The sequence below is a fragment of the Lepus europaeus genome, chromosome 8 (genome assembly GCF_033115175.1).
Source record: "Lepus europaeus isolate LE1 chromosome 8, mLepTim1.pri, whole genome shotgun sequence".
Lineage (NCBI taxonomy): Eukaryota > Metazoa > Chordata > Mammalia > Lagomorpha > Leporidae > Lepus > Lepus europaeus.
In genome coordinates, this window is record NC_084834.1 from 90657563 (window position 1) to 90674500 (window position 16938).

The 16938-nt window shown below is 44.8% G+C and overlaps 1 pseudogene; it reads right to left on the reverse strand.

Moving 5' to 3' along the window:
* Nucleotides 1-4473: 4473 nt before the first annotated feature.
* LOC133765319 (ferritin light chain-like) lies at nt 4474-10631 on the reverse strand (annotated as a pseudogene).
* Between the last annotated feature and the right edge of the window lie 6307 nt (nt 10632-16938).

Below are 16938 nucleotides of genomic sequence, written 5' to 3' on the forward strand. Positions count from 1 at the left end.
GTGGGGCTAATATTAACACTTACTTCATTAGGTCATCCCAAGGGCTAAATCAACATGCAAGGTATTAGCATATAGAAAGGGTTCAACAAATGTCCAAAGAAAAATCAGAAGAGAACAAAGTGCTATTTAGAGGTAGATGTTACTTGGCTAAAATTCATTTATTAATGTCATGGAGACTCTTGATTTAGTAATCATTGTTCATATAATTGATTACTATGGTCTTATTTTGGGTTGCTTGGAAAGAGAATTTAGAGTGAGGAAATGAAATTAAAAACATTATTTTGAAAATTCATTTACTTTCCTTGTATTTGAAAGGCAAAAAGGAGACATGGAGAGAGAGGAGGGGAAAGAGAGAGAAAGAGAGAAAGAAATTTTGCATTCATCGCATCACTCCTCAAATGCCTGCAACACCTAGGACTGGGCCACGCTGAAACCAGGGGCCTGGAACTCAACCTAAGTCTCCCATGTGGGTGTCAGGGACTCAAGTGCTTGAGGCACCACTGCTGCCTCCCAGGGTGCACATTAGCAGGAAGCTGGATGGGAAGTGGAAGAGCCTGGACTGGAATCCGACACTCTGATATGGGATGAGAGCCTCTCAAGTAGCGACATCCCCTGCACCAAACACCCACCCCTGAAACCTGTATTTATTATATTGCACAGTGACGTGGCCTAGTAGCTACTCTCAAAGCGTTGGCCTGGGATGAAGTGGTGGGAGGGTGGGGCACTTCGTCCCACCATGCAGGTTGTATTTTATGTGAAGGGAGCGCCATCTACTGAAACACCTTGGCCAATTTATGCCCTTTCTTCCTTACTGGAGGAAGAGTCACTACTCCGACTGGTTAGTGTGGAAGAAATCACTGTGACCGTGGACCCCAATCCAGAGGTGGCAGTGACTCAAAGACCGTTTAATGGTCTGGTTGAGTACAGTGGAATGCACTTGCTTGAAGAGATGAGGCACACTCCTCAGTGTTTTTTTTTTTTTTTTTTTTTTTTTTTTTACAGGCAGAGTGGACAGTGAGAGAGAGAGACAGAGAGAAAGGTCTTCCTTTTCCATTGGTTTACCCCCAATGGCCGGGACTGATCCGAAGCCAGGAGCCAGGTGCTTCTCCTGGTCTCCCATGCGGGTGCAGGGCCCAAGCACTTGGGCCATCCTCCACTGCCTTCCTGGGCCACAGCAGAGAGCTGGACTGGAAGAGGAGCAACCGGGACAGAATCCAGAGCCCCGACCGGGACTAGAACCCAGTGTGCCGGCACCGCAGGTGGAGGATTAGTCTATTGAGCTATGGCGGCGCCAGCTTACTCCTCAGTATTAACAATGTTTTGTCCAATCTTCCATCTGCCTTATACTTTGGTCTTATTTCTCAATTACCCCACAACATTTGTGGGTGTCAGCAACAAGACAGATGTCATTTATAAAGCCAGCCTTGTCAACATATTAATTGTGTACATCGTATGGGAAACTTCCTAAGAGCCTGAATACATTTCAGAATGATCTTGTATGGAGTAAAGAGGGTGAGGTCTTCACCCGCCAACTCCCACCCTTCGCTGGTAGAGGGCTGTGTTGGGATGTGGCTAACAAAAGTGCTCAAGTGCTTGCTGTAGGAAAGTATGAGTGTGGCTGGAACCATCTGCTGAAGGCACGAGTGACTTACAGCTGGCGGGGAGGGTACCTACGGTGCCTGCTGTGAGGCTGCCTTTGACTCTCCACTGACTACCTCACTTGCTCTTGCTGTATGGGTCCAGAGCCCATGCCTCACCCTTTATGAAACACAGGGTGCTGCGTAGCTGTCTGTCCTGTCTCCCAGGCTCCAAGCTCTATGTAGACAGGGACTGGGTACAGGTGGCTCTCTATGGTGCCTTCAAGCCCCAGTGAGCAGTGGAATGAATGCCGTGATGGAGAATAGTGAGAAAACAACCATATAATCATCATGAAGGCCACTTGTAGTGTTGTGTAAGGAAATGCATTTATGGAACATACGATAGTTCTGCTGAACCATTTAAGACAAAGATACAGAACGCTTGGTTTGGGTCCAGCTGATGCTGGTGTCCGACTTGAAGGACACTGTTGTCTTTGATAACTTTACAGTTCCAGAAAAAAGGTGATCAGATATTTTCCTATTTTAACAAAAATTTTGAGGGAGAAGTAGTTTCTCCAAAGGCGTATACACTGAGAATTTTATTGTACTTGAAGTCTTCCTAATCTGTGAAGTTACTGGCCAGAGGTCTCAGATTTTAGGACTGAGTATATGACTCTGTAATGTGGCAATGGTGCCAGTAGGTGGTGCTGTTTCATGCAGCATTAGAGACTGGTTTTGGACTCAATACTATTCTCAAGATGAATTAATTGTTGAATGATTGACAGGATTCTTAGTATCAGACAAGCAATAGGGAGAAAAAAATTAAGCCATCCCACTTCATAAGCAAAAATGTCAGAGGGAGATAACAGCCTTCGCAACTATCGATAACTGCATGGAGAAGAAGAAACACACACAAAATGATGACAACTTCTAAGCTGACTCAGGCCCAGGGATGACCTAAACACTTCCAGTTTTGAAAGACTGTCTGGAGGCCAACATTGTGGTATAGCGGGTAAAGCCACTGCCTGCAGTGCCGGTATCCCAGATGGGCGCTGGTTCGAGTCCCGGTTGCTCCACTTCCAATCCAGCTCTCTGCTATGGCCTGGGAAAGCAGTAGAAGATGGCTCAAGTCCTTGGAACCCGTACCCATGTGGGAGACCCAGAAGTGGCTCCTGGCTTCAGACTGGCGCAGCTCCAGCCATTGCAGCCATCTGGGAGTGAACCAGTGGATGGAAGACCTCTTTCTCTGTCTCTATGCCTCTGCCCCTCTGTAACTCTGCCTTTCAAATACATGAATAAATCTTAAAAAAAAAAAAAAGGAAAAAAAGAAAGACTGTTCTGATTGTACACAAATGCTAAGGAAAAGTTGGATATAATGATGGATAGTTTTTGCAACAGAGTCAATAGTTGCTTGAATATATATTTTTAAGATGATCTGGGAAGTACTGGCCTTAGCTTTGTGAATTACCACATATGAAATACAATTATGCTCACAAATTATCGTATTTAAAAACAGCTCACAGAGTAATTCTCAATACTCTGATATTTATAACTTGACAAATGGCTGAGCTGTCTTAATATTTCAGTCGAATCTAATAAACACATGCTGGGGGCCCACTAGGTGCCAGGCAGTCTGCCAAGCAAAGGGAATCCACAAATTAGTAAAACAGAACCCTCCCTCCTATGCTAGCCTTTAACTCCGTGTTAGGTCAGGCCTTTTGGAGACCCGATTCTGCTCATCACAGCCAAGGCACTGGGTCTAAGGATAGTGGTGCAGGAGAGGGATCAATGCCCCAAGGTCCTCTCTGTTGGTGGATTTCTGCTTCTTTAATATGGACCCAGGAGCGAGAACTGCCAACACCCACATTATGCCCCCTTGCACCACACCCTTCAACACCCTTTGTGTCAGGTGTTTATCCAAGTCTAGCCTTGCTGGTTCAAGTCCTGGCTACTCAGCTTCTGATCCAGCTTCCTACTAATGCACCTGGTAAGGAAGGTAGCAGATGATGGCCCAAGTACTTGGGTCCCTGCCACCTGTGTAGGAGAATGGATGGAGTTCCTGGCTCTAGACTTTTGTCTGTTCTATCCCTGGCTGTTGCAGCCATTTGGGGGGTGAACCAATGGATGAAAGCACTCTCTTTCAAATCAATAAATATATAAATAATCCTTTTAAAAAATCACCACTCATCATCCCTGAATTTTAGAATTTTTTTTTAGGATGCCTGCAGAAGGGTTAAATAAATAAGGACATTGCCAAGTCACATTCTAGGACCGGCCTAGAATATTCTAGCCTCTTAGGAGAAGTCTCCAAATCCATATTAACAGGATTGCTTCCAGCTTTACCCTTTCCTCTCCATCAAGAAACATTCGAGATGGTGGAAGTTTCCACCTATGGCAGAAGAGGAATGTGCAATACCCTACCCAAAGAGTCAAATGTTATTGAAAAAATAAATGAGCAGTGAATATTTTAAGGGTTACAGAGCAGAGATGTCTTTGGAAACACAGAGTCCTGGCTTGGATGGCCATTTAACCATGTAGGTATAGACCTGTGTGATTTTGAGCAATTTGCTTAACTACACTAAATCTTGGTTTTCTCATTTTAAAACAGGAATGATACGTCCCAGCTGTTAAGTGTGTTGCCTAGCTTGAGATGGGATAACATATGGAAAAGCCCCTGTGATAATTCCTGGTAGGTTAGGCGCTCTAGAAACTGTCATGGTGGTCTCGTTCCTCTGTGGGGAAGGTATTGTACTGATGGTTAGTGCCATGGTCGCCAGATCACATTGGGATGTTTAGTATCAATATTATGTCACCCACGTAGACCATCATCTCCTCCCTGCTCCCTACTATGCCCTTCAGCTTGATGGCATCGTCAATAGGCTAGTTCATGATGAGGTCAACGAGCAGCCTCACAAGGCTGAGTGTGAAAGCGTGCTCGGGCAATCCAGAGCAGGGGCCTTTTGTGTTTCTCCCATGTTTTCTTCCGCGTGATGCGCCCAAAAGCTGGCATTCTGAAAGGAACCGATTAAATGACACATTCCGTTGGCACATCCCAGAGCCTGCTCCTCACTTCCTGGGCGATCCTCAGCCTGCTGGCTCACGTGAAGTGAGGAACAGTACCTCTTCACACGCCATGCACAATATGGGAGCATGACTGCTTTTGTTGCTGATGAAAATATTATGGCCTTGGTTCCCTGTAATCAATTTACTGCTTTATGGACCCAAAGTCCTCCAGAGAATTTAATAAATTCACATAATGTTTCTAAGTGCTGCATTGTGCATTTGGAGCACTGATTTAGCTGACAAATGTGAAAAATTCGTGTAGCTAGACAACTCCCTAGCGATTAGACATGTGTGGGAGCTGAAAGAGAGCGTGTTGCTCCGGAGAAGGTCAGCATTACCATACGGCCGGGAGCCTTCTCTCCTCACTGGCTTTGTGCCCCACCCCCTACCTGTGATGGATAATACCATTGGACCAGGCATTTGGGGGGTTTACCCACTTCCACGCTTTGTTTTCTTGATACCTTGCAGCTTCCGGTCTGGGCGGAAGGAAGAGCAGCAGGGATAAAGGTTGGAGCCGAGGATGTGAATAGACCTTTGGGTTTTTGAGAATGAAATGGCTACTGAGGGGTCAGGGGATTATGCAGGAGCTTTTTATGGGAGAGTATCACAAAGTTTCTTATTTAAAACTGCTTCCCTGAAAGTTATAGTGAATCTTCCTACACATCTCTCTCTCTCCCGTTCTAATTTCCTTTCAAACATAAACAAATTTACAAGAAATAATAAATGTCAAACAACTTTTATTATTCAAAATAATCTTTCTTTACTAATGTACATACAAGCATACAGCGTGGTTATCATTCATCAGTCTAGTACTTTGTCTTCACAATACCATTTTGTATTCCATTTTTCCTCTTTAATGTTATTTCAGAGAAACAACAATAATGTTATTTTATGTCCACCAAGATGGGCTGCAGAGCTGTAGTTTCACATGGGATTTCGGTATTGAATTTCTGAAACATATGTTTAAATTCAAGGTGCCGTATTGTTTCAGAGACTGCTATTCAGAATCACTGTGGATTTTACTGTCGCTTTTAGCTGGAATTTTGATTTTCAGCATAAGTAAAGATTTAGGATTTTGCTTGAGTTCTCAAATTAGAAGAAATTAGCAACAGGTGTCCTGGGCCTGGAACTTTTGTAACAGCTGGTGTGGAAAATAAATCAACACCTGTCCTGCCTCCCATTTCTGCTTCGGTGTCTGCTCTGCAGGCTCTCAGCCCCGACCGACTGTTGGCTCTCCTCGGATGGACCCAGAAGGATTGGAGCTGCCTCCTTGGCTCTGGATCTGGGTGGCACAGACACCCAGCTGTTTCGTTGATTAGGAAGGAACACTGCTTCCTGTGTTTGGATGCTGTCAGCAATGTTGTTTGACAGTAAACTTTCTACCACTCATAAAACAGCTGATAAGTTAGGGAAACACAATGTGGTCAAGTACTTTGGTACTTACTTGAGATACAAGTGTTGCTAATTTGGTATCTGGGATCATGATTATCAGCAATGTGACAGAAGGTCAGATAAATCATAAATATTTCCTCTAGAGAATATTTATTAGGGAGGGAGAGAGAGAGAGATTTAGCGTGAGCGAGAGTGAGAGAGCTCTGCTCTTCTACTTTCCAAATGCCTGTAATAGCAGGGACTGGGCCAGGCCACATTCAGGAGGCAGGAACTTGATCCAGGTCTCCTCTGTGAGCAGCAGGAACCTAAGTATTGAGTCTTCACTGTTGCCCCCAAGGGTGTGCATTAGTAGGAAGCTGGAATCAAGAGTGGAGCCAGGTGTTGAACCCAGGCTCTCATATAGGATACAGGTGTCTCAAATGGTGCGTTAACCTCTAGGTCAAACACCCACCTCTGGAGAGCATTTTGAAAACCTCTTTATGAGTTTCTCTTCACTTGTTCTTGTGAATCCAATGGAGATGGTAGCATAAAAACAAATGGCTGCTTAAGATCCAAAGCTGCCTAATGACTGAGGAAGGATAAGAACCCAGAGTTTCTGATCCTAATTTTTGAGTATGTGGATTCTGCTTTTGTCTAAGAAAGTTAAGAAGCCTGATGTTATAGTAGCTGTAGTTTTGGCCTATGTTTTTATCTAATTTTTTGAAGATTTATTTATGTTTATGCGAAAGGCAAAGTTACAGAGAGGGAGAGACAGAGTGAGACAGAGATCTTCCATCAGCTACCTCATTCCCCAGATGGCCAATAGCCAGGATTGGACCAGGAACCAGGAACTCCATCTGGGTCCCCCCCAACATGGGTGGCAAGAGGAGCCCAAGCATTTGTGCATCTTCTGCTGCTTTCCTATGCACATTATCAGGGTGCTGGATTAGAAGTGGAGCAGCCAGGATTTGAACTTGACCCAGTATGCAGGTGTTCCAAGCAGCAACTTAACCAGCTATGCCACAACACTTGCCCCTATTTTTATCTATTGAATGGAAAAATAATAATAATAAAAAGAGATCCACCCCTTTGGCAGGTATTGTAACTACTTTGGGTGCACCTGCTGTGTTTTAGTGAACTCTGATGTAGATGATAGTACAATGCAATGATGTTACCCCCAAAATAATTAACTGTGAAGCTCCATAGTCCCCAGAATTTCACAGTGGATGGTGAAAAAAAGAGTTAAGGGTTTTGTGATGTCTATTCCTTTCAAGAGGAGGAGATTTGCTAATGACTACTTCCTAGGAGCTCAGCTTTCCCCAAGGGTGTGGCACCCTGAAACAAATTTGAATGGGAGAGGGTGCAACTGTCCCTGTGCCTGGCACACAAGACTGCGATACTACCCAAATGAGAAACCAAGGAGGCCAGCCTGCTTCTGAGGCTGTGATCCTTATTTCTGCCACTACATTGTTGCCGCCACTCTCCGTAAGTATGTCTGCACACTTGTCAGGTCAAATTTGCTGTCGATTGGAGCCCACGAAGCGCCTATCTCCATATGTATGCCCTTTTTTCATTTTCTAAAATGAACATCATAAAAAAGACAGAAACGTGACCTCCAAAGGCAGGATACAGACTCCAAATATCGCACAGCAGCTTCGTCTTTTTATTAGATTTTCTGTGTTTTTTTCCCTCCCCTCATTGCTGGATAAAATCCATACAAATGAAATACTGGCTCACTCAGTAAATAATAATGAAAAGGTAAATTCATTTTACAGAGAAGCCAGTACATGTAAGACATCATCTTGAATGACTGTGATTTTCTTGAGCTGATCACCAGGCTATTAGAGTCTCTCAAAAATAATATCTGGCTTTTAGGCTCTCCGCTGGTGCCTGTGACCTCTCTTTAACCCTTTAGCTCTTAAGAAAAATTGATTTTTGTAAACATGTGTGCAGCATACTGCTGAAGTCACACAGGTATGATTCAATTCATGTTTACTGGTGTTCTGGAGGTGAAGCCCACTTCATCTGATCCCTCCTTTTGTATCTTTCAATAGTTATCATGAAACTTGAACTTTTAAATTTCTTAGAAAGATTTATTGTATGTCTTTGAAAGGCAGGGTGACAGAGAGGGAGGGAGAGACAGAGAAAGAGATATACACAGACACATGCCCACACACAGAGATTGGGAGAGAGAGTGAGAGAGTGAGAGAGCGAGAGAGCGAGAGAGAGAGAGAGAGAGGTCTTCCATCCCCTGGTTTACTCCTTGCATTGGCTGAGGATGGGCCAGGTTGAAGCCAGGAGTCTGGATATGGATCCTGGTCTCCCACATGGGTTGCAGGGACCCAAGTACTTAAGCCATCTTCCACTGCTTTCCCAGGTGCATTAGTAGGGAGCAGCTGAGACTTGGACCAGTGCTCTGATATGGGATGCTGGCATCACAAGCAGTGACTGAACACACTGTGCCACAACATCGGCCCCTGAAGTTCTTAAGGAATGAAAAAGGAATGTCTTTAGGGCTAAATTCTTGCTTTCTTTTTAAGTTTATTTTGTAGCTGATAGTAGCTCGAAATCTGTCATGTTAGATTACATTTATGCTTTTTGCAAAAGGCCAAATGTGTATGTATGACATTTTGTATTTTCCTGGGGTTGGAGGTAGATCTTTAAGTAGGTATACGTGAGCTGGAGAGGACCAGCCTCCTGGTTTGCCCCAAAGGAGGCATTTTCAGTGGCCAAACGGACAATCCTTGGCAAGCCAGGTTGAGTTTGCCTCGGCTGTGCTTGTGTATGAGCTCAGGCGAAAACTGATTCTCACAATTTTTTTTTGAGCATTTACCATATATGAAGGGTCTGCACATACAGAAGATTAGCAAAGCAATTATCTTGTTCTTTCTCTCCCCCCTTTTAAAAAGATGTATTTATTTATTTGAAAGGCAGAGCTAGAGAGAGAGAGAGAGAGAGGAGAGAGAGAGAGAGAATATCTTCCATCCACTAGTTTACCTCCTAGATGGCTGCAATGGCTAGGGCTGAGCCAGGCTGAAGCCAGGAGCCAGAAGCTTCTTTTGGGTCTCTTGGACCATCTCCTGCTGCTTTCCCAGACACATTAGCAGGGAGCCAAATCGGAAGTGGAGCAGCTGGGACTCAAACCAGTGTCCATGTGGGAGGCCAGCACCTTTACCTGCTAAGCTACAGCACTGACCCCATGTATCTTGCTCTCAAAAGCCTTCTACCTAGAAGTGATGAATCACGTCCCCAGAGAACTTCAGGTCAAGGTGGCATAAGCCAATTACTGCTAAAGGAACTGTGCTTAAACATCCTTTTTCTAATTGAAAATAAAACAGTTGAAGTTCTGTATTGCCATGCAATTAGCTTGGCATTTATTGTGCATCTAAAAACGTAAAAATAAGGGGCCAGCATTGTGGTATAGCAGGTAATGTTGCCACCTATGATGCTGGCATCCCCTTGGGCACTGGTTCAAGTCCCAGCTGCTCCACTTCTAATCCAGCCTGGGAAAGCAGCAGAAGACGGCCTAAGTGTCTGGGTCCCTGCACCCACATGGAAGACCCAGATGAAGCTCCTGACTCCTGGCTTCAGCCTGACTGAACTCTGGCTGTTGTGGCCATCTGGGGAATAAACCAGTGGATGCAAGATCTCTCTCTTTGTCTCTCCTTCTCTCTCTGTAACTCTGACTTTTGAAATAAATATTAAAAAATAAAGAAGGTAAGAATATGAGGGGGGTGGTCTTAAAAAAGTTAATAGAAAATGCACTTTATGAAAAGACTATATGCATGGATTTAAAATTTTTTTGGATTTAAATTTTTTTTTTTTTGTACTCGCCAGCCTTCCCTGGGGGCCTGCCAGACGGTGGATGTTGGTCAGGTGGTTGCTCATTTTCTTTTTCTTTCTTTCTTTCTTTTTTTTTAAGATTTATTTATTTATTTATTTGAAAGGCAGAGTTACAGAGAGGCAGAGAGAGGTCTTCCATCTGCTGGTTGACTCCCCAGATGGCCGCAATGGCCGGACCCGAAGCCAGGTCTCCCACGCTGGGTCATCTTCTACTGCTTTCCCAGGCCATAGCAGAGAGCTGGATTGGAAGTGGAGCAGCTGGGACTTGAACTGGTGCTCATATGGGATACCGGCTCTGCAGGCGACATCGTTACCCATACGCCACAGCACCAGCCCCTCCCCGCCCGTCTTCTGACGTAGTTTCACTTCCTCCTGGAAGTGGTTCTCCACGAAATCGCGGGTATGAGTGGGCAGACAAAGCATGGAGATCCAAGACGGCCTGGTTCAAGTTCTTCTCCAGGGCCAAGGCGGCTTCCGCGGAGTCTAGAGTTTCGCCCTTCCGATCTTGAGATGGTTTCTGCGCGTTGTTCTGGTATAGGCCGCAGCCGCCGTGCTGGATTTGCATCTTCAGGATCCGCGCGGCGGCCTCTCGCTTCTCCTCAGCCAACTCGCGGAGGAAGTGGCTGGCCCCACGCCTTCCAGAGGCACAGGGCGGCGATGGAAATAGAAGCCCAGAGAGAGGTAGGCGTAGGAGGCCTGCAGATGCAAGTTGACCAGCCGGTTGACAGCAGCCTCCGTCTCACTGGAATAATTCTGAGGAATATGGGAGGTCGTGGATGGTCAGCGGTCAGGAAATGACCTCAGAACCGGTGTGGGCTGGTCCCAGAAGCGGAGGTGGTGGCTGAGAGGTTCAAATGGAGAGGCGATTGGAAGGCGGTTACAGCCTGTGAGAGTCCCGGGGCCTGTCCTGTTCAAACACTGTTGAAGGAAGACACTGGTCGGCGGGTCTCCCGATACGTGCTTCGAAAACCAGCCTTTTATGGATAATGTACTGTAATTATGAGACTCATTTTCTAGCTGATGCAGAGACTTACAGCATAAAGTATCCATTTTATAAATCTCTTAAAATTTGATCTATGTTAAAAGTGGCTGATCCAAGATTTCTTCAGAAGTAATAAAATTTAAAAAAAATATTAATTTTTATTTATTTAAAAGTCAGATCCAGAGAGACAGAGACAGATGTATGGACAGAGGAGGTCTTCTCTCTGTTGGTTCACTCCTTAAATGCCCTGAGTAGCTGGGGCTGGGCCAGGCCAAAGCTGGGAGTTGAGAACTCAATCCAGGTCTCCCACGTGGGCGGCAGGAACCCAAATACTGGAGCCGTCACCTGCTGCCTCCCAGGATGTGTGTTAGCAGGCAGCTGGAGCTGGAACTCAAATCCATCCACTCTGATGTGGGATGTATGCATGCTAAGCGTCATTTTGACTGCAGAGCCAAATGAACATCTTCGACTTTGTTTCTGGATAAGGGCATGAATTTCCTCTGGATATAGTTTATCCCCGCATATACAGTGCCGACTGCGCTCTGGATTGAGAACCAGGCCTGCTCGCTGCACTGGGACCAGAAGTGTGGATTAGCCATCAGCACAGCATGGCCGTGTGACCAAAAATGGAAACTGCCAAAATGTGAGCCCTTTGTTAAGCAAATCCACGCCATTCGGTGAGTTTCGCTTTTCCCTTCTGCGGCAGCTTCACACCAGGTGAGTCGTTCTGGAGTCAGGGATTAATTCTCCTTAAGTGCCTTGGTGGGGATGAGGGCAACGGAGCCCACATGGCTAAAGCCTGCTTGTGCTCGGGAAAGAGAGAGATGCATGTGAAGCACCTGTCCCGTGCAATAAACCACTTTATGTAGTGTATCCCTATGGGGGAGCTGGAAGTGTAGCTGAGGCAGAGTAAACCTGCTGGATTCACCCTCACAGGACTGAATTCTGCTGCCAAGACTCTTCTTTTGGTTTCAAAGGAAACTGGGGATTATTCAGCCTTTTTAAAATGGCAACTTTGAATTGGGCTGAATTTGAATTGCTTAGAAGGCAAATGTTTGTGCTCACCTCTGACAAGTGAAGAACATTAAGCAGTTAATGGCAAATCATGTGGACTGGGCAAGCCATGTGAGCATCAGCTGTGTCTGTGGCTGGGTTTAAGCAGGCCTGGCTAAGGTTGATTTACATAAGGTGCTGGGGAGCATCATGGGAGAGTATTCACCCTAAGTGAGGTAGGATCCAGGCTTCATGAGCCCAATCCCAAAACAAAGCTGAGCTAAGTTATTGGAAGCCTTAGTTATCTTGGTTCTCTTCCAACCCTGAAGCCTATGGAGAATGTCAAGAAAGGAGTAGATACTTGTAAGGAAGGGGCTGAAACTACGGGGCACAGCAGAGATCTCACTACTGAGTAAGTGCGGGATCTGGGTAGATGGCTACTGAATAAGGTGGGGTTGGGACTGGTGGCATTGAACAGCGTGGTTTTTGCGTGTAGCAAACTGGGGGCTTCTATATGCAGAGTGGTTGTCGTACGTTGTATTCCTTATAAACCTGAGATAAACATGTAAGTTTATTAGAGCATGCCTTTGGGATTACCTGCTGTAGGGGTGGGAGGATTGGGCAGAAGAAGCTGGACTGTGATGTGCCAGTCCCCATGGGGAGCTTTGCAGCAGGGACAGCTCTTTGGGGTCGTTCCAGTCAGGCCTCAGAGGCCAGCTTCGTGTGCTCCTGCATCAAGCATTCATCGAGTGCAGGTTGACTCTGGGAAGCATGTGAGAACTTGATTGAGTTTGTTGTCTTCAGCCGGCTGAGGGCTGTTGGAGGGCAGCATGTGCAGCAGCTGTGGGATTAAATCCACCAGTCCTGAAGCTGGGATTTGGGTATCCCAGCCCAGTCCTCTATAAGCAGACTTAGTTTTTGAGAGACTGATGGAACGAAATTAAGTACTTACGATTTGTAGAGATAGAAATCAGTGTGGACTATCAAAGCAAACTATAGTGACCCGCACATTTGGGAATCAGGGTCTGACCGGGTCTAAGCTGATTATCTTCTGTTTCAGTGTGAGTGTGCCGTAGATCCGTGTTCAATCTCATAGCCATACCTCCTGAGCTATCCTCTGGTAGTAGATGTGGTGCCATTCCTGCAAGGTGCTCAAGAAATTACTCTCTGAAGGACTGAATAAATGTGTTGGAAGGACGATTATTTTTGGAGCTAAACTGCTGGGCAATGTATTTATTCTCTGTAAATAATCTTCGTTACTTTCATCCATAGAAAGGAAATGATGTCTTGGGCTGAAGTGAAGTTTGGAAATAATTGTTGTCCTATCCTACACTGTGCATAGCATTAGTTCTCAACAAATAGGAGCTATTATTGTTCTTATTGTAGTGATTTTTGCACTACATGATAGAAGATGGTAGTTGGTTTGAAAATTGGGATGCACTAACTACCTCATTCTTTTGTTAACTTTGGAAGGCTTGACTGTCTTTAGTGTTCTGTCTTAAAAACATGGAAACCTACATTTTGATATTGTCTGGGGGTACAATTTTTTAGCAGAATAATTTATCCTAAAGTAAGAATGGAATTTCCTGCTTCCGTTCTACCCCGCCCTTTCAATATTTTCAAGGCACGTCTTGTTTTTTATTACCCTTGCATTAAAAGATCTACTCCAAGGAGCTTGCCATGACCCAGGAAATGGGAGCTGACTAAAAATGGAGGGGAGAGGACAAGGAGACATAAAAGGAATTTTATGTTCTTTTTAAGGAGTCATTAAAGTAGTAAAAACCTTAAAACACCACACAGGGTCTTGTTTAGATGAGACTCGGGGACAGAAAAAGCAGAGGCTGATTTTGACAGTGAACTCTTGGGTGGGGTTGTGGTTAGAGGCCTTGTCAGTTCAATCTACCTGTAGAGAAACTGCTTCAGCTATTCTATTCAGAAGATTTAACACAGGGAGTGAGTGTGGAGGGATTGCAGGAGCAGACCCCATTGGGGTCCCCAACAGCCTTGGCCAGGACAATGCAAACTGACCTGGCAAAGGAGTTGCGACCTTGGTGCTGCCAGGAAGTCAGAGCCTTGGGGGCGTGGGGGTAGGGGTGTCTCAGGACCCCTGGTTGGTTTCAGGGTCTAGCTACTTTAGCTGTGAGTCTGGGATTGGGAAACCACTGCCTCTGTTGCTGGTTCAGAAACACACCCCAGGCCAAAATCTAGGGCTTGGGATCATTACAGTAAGTAAAAGAAACCAGACTCAGAAAGACAAATGTCACGTGTTTTATCTTATTTGTGACAGTTAATATAGAGTAAAAAATTGTGTGGGTATCATCTCATTTGGTATATAGTTACAAATATTGCCTCATTGAATCATCCCATGTAAATGACAATAAATTCTCCTTTCCCCGTGTTATGATCATTGTCATGAATCCCTCACTTTGTGACTTTACTATCCTGTTTTCAAGAAAAAATTTAAAAAGAGTCTAGGGATCAGGAAGCTGACTCCAATATTGTTGGGTCCAGAGCCATGGTCGCCGGCTAAACCTGCATCAGCAAGATGAATGTCTCTCTCCCAACTTAATGCAGCTTTGAATTCAAGTTTGCCCAGGTGCATCTTCAAATGAGTCAGGGAGATAGTTTTTTTTTCTTTCTAGCTTCTGCAGTGCAGGAAGGCATGGAGGTGGCAGTGGATGAAGAACAAGACCACCTTCTATTTCTATGGCAGCAGGTTACCCAGGAGAAAATTGGGAGATTGGGGAGACTGTAGGTTTTTCTCTCCAGCTTTTTGTATGTCCATGGAAAAACTGGCAAATAAAGTGTATGTAAGCATAAACCACACATACATCTTGTCCAATGACTAGTGTCTGTTAACCATAACACAGAACCTGATTTATATGGACTTTCACAAAATCCAGCCCTTTGCTAACACCAGGTACACTTGCAAAGAAAAGACAATTTTAAAAAAAGATTGATTTATTTTGAAGAGTTAGAGAGAGGGAGACACTTATGCATGCACACAGATATCTTCCATCTGGTGAATCACTCTCTAGATGACCACAATGGCCATTGTTGGCCAGGCTGAAGCCAGAAGTCAGAAGCTTCTTTCAGGTCTACCATGTGAGTGGCAGGGGCCCGAACTCTTGGGCCATCTTCTGTTGCCTTTTCCAGGCCTTTAGCAGGGAGCTTGATTGGAAGTGGAGCAGCCGGGACATGAACTGGTGCCTATTTGGGATGCCAGTGCTGCAGGTGACAGCTTTATCCACTACGGCACAACACTGGCCCCAAGAGAAAAAAAGACAATTTTTTAAAAACTTTTATTTAATGAATATAAATTTCCAAAGTACAGCTTATGGATTACAATGGCTTTTTCTCCCCCCATAACTTCCCTCTTACCTGCAACCCTCCCCTCTCCCGCTCCCTCTCCCCTTCCATTCATGTCAAGATTCATTTTCAATTATCTTTATATACAGAAGATCGATTTAGTATATATTAAGTAAAGATTTCAACAGTTTGCACCCACATAGAAACACAAAATGAAACATACTGTTTGAGTACTAGTTATAGCATTAAATCACAATGTACAGCACATTAAGGACAGAGATCCTACATGAGGAGTAGGTGCACAGTGACTCCTGTTGTTGACTTAGCAATTGACTCTCTTGTTTATGGTGTCAGTAATCACCCTAGGTTCTTGTCATGAGTTGCCAAGGCTATGGAAGCCTTTTGAGTTCATTGACTCTGATCATATTTAGACAAGGTCATAGTGAAAGTGGAAGTTCTCTGCTCCCTTCAGAGAAAGGTACCTCCTTCTTTGATGACCTGTTCTTTCCACTGGGATCTCACTGTCAGAGATCTTGCATTTAGGTCATTTTTTTTTGCCAGGTTTTCCATACCTAAAATACTCCCATTGGCTTTTCAGTCAGATCCAAATGCCTTAAGGGCTGATTCTGAGGCCAGAGTGATGTTTAGGATATCCGTTATTCTATGATTCTGCTGTGTATCCCACTTCCCATGTTGGATCGTTCTCTCCCTAAAAAAGACAATTTAACTTAAGTGTTGGAATATCATTGGAAAATGCAGTCCTTGTCCTTTACAGTTATATAACCCATGCCATTAACACCTCATTAAGAAAGAAATGAGGACTCAAATTCTCACACAGAAGCATGTTTAATAGTGATGAATTCAATGGAGTTGTTTGTTTTGCAATACACTTGGAATATGATCACTTCTCCTGTGACTGTGATCAAATAAGTATCCAAATTGCTTCCTTGACTCTGGTTGCTGTTGGATGCTTGGATTGTAATCAGCTTTTTAAACAAGAGCACAAGATTCAGCCATGTTCAAGGTCTAATTCAGTAGCCTGAAAACTCTGGGGGGGGGGGCGGTCAGAGACCATACCTTTTTTTTCTTTCTTTTAAAAGATTTTTTTTTTATTTATCTGAAAGGTAGGACTAGAAGGGGAGGGGGAGTGGAAAGGGGAGAGGGAGAGGGATCTTCCATCTGCTGATTCACTCCCCAAATGGCCACAACAGCTGGAGCTTGGCTTGTCTGAAGCTAGGAGCCAGGAGCTTATTCCAGATCTTCCACATGGGTGCAGAGGACCAAGTTCTTGGGCCATCCTCCACTGCTTTTCCAGGAGCATTAGCAGGAAGCTGGATCAGAAGTGGACCTGCTGAGACTCAGACCAGTGCCCATGTGGGATGCTGGTGTTGCAGGTGGCAGCTTTATCAGTTATGTCACAATGTCAGCCCCCAAGACCTCACCTTTCAATCATGCGCTTCTCCCATTGCTGTTAGTGCTGCTTCTCTAGCGCCATGGACATAGTGATGTGCAACAAATACTTGTTGAGCATTTAAAAATGAGTAATGTTGCATAAATAAATGTTAAGAGAGCACATCTTTATTTTTAAAGAAGATTTGTTTATTTGAAAGGTAGAGTGACAGAAAGACTGATTTTCCAATTGTTGGTTCACTCCTCAGATGGCTGCAATAGTCAGGGCTGCACCAGACCAAAGCCAGGAGGCAGGAACTCCATCTGAGTCTCCCCTGTGGTGGCAGGGTCCCAAGTGCTTGGGACATCTTCTGCCTTCTCTGGTGTACTAGCAGGGACCTGGATTGGAAA